Here is a 2,303-nt window from a genome sequence, read left to right on the forward strand (position 1 = left end):
TATCAATATTCTGGGCCAGTGAGATAACTCAGTGGACTAAGCACCCACTTAGGCAAGCACAGGATCCAAGTTTTGATCCCCTGCACCACATGTCAAGCCGGCCCTGCCCCTGGGGTGCACTGAGCCGGCCACTGAGACCAGGCATGGTGGCGCATGCCTGTAATCCCAGCAATGCGGAGGCTGTAAATAGGAGGATCACCATGAGTCCAAGCTGTGTAGTGAGACTCTATGCCAAATACATTAGAGAGATGATAGATGATGATAGATGATAGATAGATGATAGATAGATAGATAGATAGATAGATAGATAGATAGATAGATGATAGATAGATGATAGATAAATACTACTGGAAGAACTAGAGAAAACAATCCTCAAAGTCATATGGAATCAGAAGAGATGCAGAATAACTAAAGTAATCCTCAGTAGCAAGAGCAAAAGCAGTAGGCATCACAATCTCAGATTTCAAATTATATTACAAAACTATAGTGATAAAAGCAGCATGGTATTGGCACAAAAATACACATGGATCAATGGAACAGAAAATAGGATGAGGGGCGGGGGAGATGGCTCAGTGGAATAAGCGATTCCCTGGCAAGCACAAGGGCCTGAGTTCAAGCCCCGATTCCGCAAAAAAAAAAAAAGAAAGAAAGAAAAAAAGAAAAAGAAAAAAAGAAAGAAAGAAAATAGGATGCAGAAACTATCCCAAGAACATTCAACTATTTGATCTTTGAAAAGAGGGCCAAAACATAAATTGAAGGAGAGATAGCCTCTTTAGTGAATAGTGCTGGGAAAATCAGCTATTCATATGCAGCAAAAAAAGCTAGATTGATAAATACTAGATATTAATAAATATCCAAATATTATCTAAATATTAAAATAGAAACAAATAACCTGCTAGTAGATGAAATAAGCATTGGCAGGAACAGGGCTCTACTTGCTCAAGAAATAACCTCAAGAATCAACAAATGGGATCATATCAAAAAGCTTCTACACAATAAATGAAACAACCAACAAGAGACAATCTACAGGATTGGAAAAAAAATTTGCCAGCTACACCTTAGAGAGAACATTACTGTTTGGAATACATAAAGACCTCAAAATGTTAGATTCCTCAAATAAAAGAACTAATAAAAATGGATATGTGGGGCTGGCCAAATACCTCAGTGGGTTAAAGCACCTGCAAGCAGGTGCAGGGGTTGGGGATTCAATCCCCGGCCCTGCTGTGCTGACCTGCCCCCAGGGCATGCTGAGATGGCAATTGAGACTAGGTGTGGTGGTGCTGGCCTGTAATCCCGGCTCTTGGGAGGCTGTAAACAGGTGGATTACTATGAGGCTGATCTAGGATTGAGACCCTGAACACCCTGTAGATCTTTCTGTAAAATTAAAAAAAAAAAAAAAACAAAAATGCACATCTAAAATGAATAGACATTTCCTAGAACAAGTACAAATGGCCAAAAATACATGAACAATGTTCAACACCTTTGACCATTAGAGAAATACAAATTCAAACTGTACTAAGATTCCATCTTACTTCAAAAAGAATGGCTACCATTAAGAAACCAAATGATAACAAATTACGGTGAGGCTGTGAGGGAAGAAGAAATCCTTCTATGATGCCGGTGGAAACATGAACTAGTGCAGTCATTATGGTGACAATATAAAGATTCCTTAAAAAAATAAAATCCACTTGACCTAACTCTACTGGTACCTCAGTTCGTGAACTTAATTAGTTCTGCAGTTCTGTGAAGATGGTCACATTTATGTTTGTGCAGGGAACACGAACCTCAGTCATATTTGCCCCCAGTGTAGAGTTTGGGAGTGGGAGCAAAATTCTGCCAAGTTTTTTTGTGAACTAAATTGTTCACAAACAGAAGTATTCATGAACCAAGGTATTACTGTATTCCCCTTCTAGATATCATCCCAAAAGAGTTAAAGACATCATGCTACAGTTATAAATGCATATCCATGCTTATAGCAACACAATTGATGGTAGCTAACTTGTACAAGTGCCCTGTGTCCAGCCACAGATGAATGGTAAAGAAAATATATACACAATGGAGTACTATACTATAAAAAAGATAAATTTCAGTCATGTGTAGGAAAATAGCTGCACCTTGAACCTACAATTTAAGTGAAGTAAATCAAACACACAAATTTAAATATTGTGTTTTTCTCTTATATGAGAAACCTATAGTATGAATGAAAGAGCAAAATAAAAGGTAGATGATAGGAAATAAGGGACCAAGGGATGGAAGAGTGAGGAAGTAAAGCTAAGGGGAATTAAAAATTTTATTTATTTATT

The sequence above is a fragment of the Octodon degus genome, unplaced genomic scaffold (genome assembly GCF_000260255.1).
Source record: "Octodon degus isolate 3935 unplaced genomic scaffold, OctDeg1.0 scaffold00079, whole genome shotgun sequence".
Lineage (NCBI taxonomy): Eukaryota > Metazoa > Chordata > Mammalia > Rodentia > Octodontidae > Octodon > Octodon degus.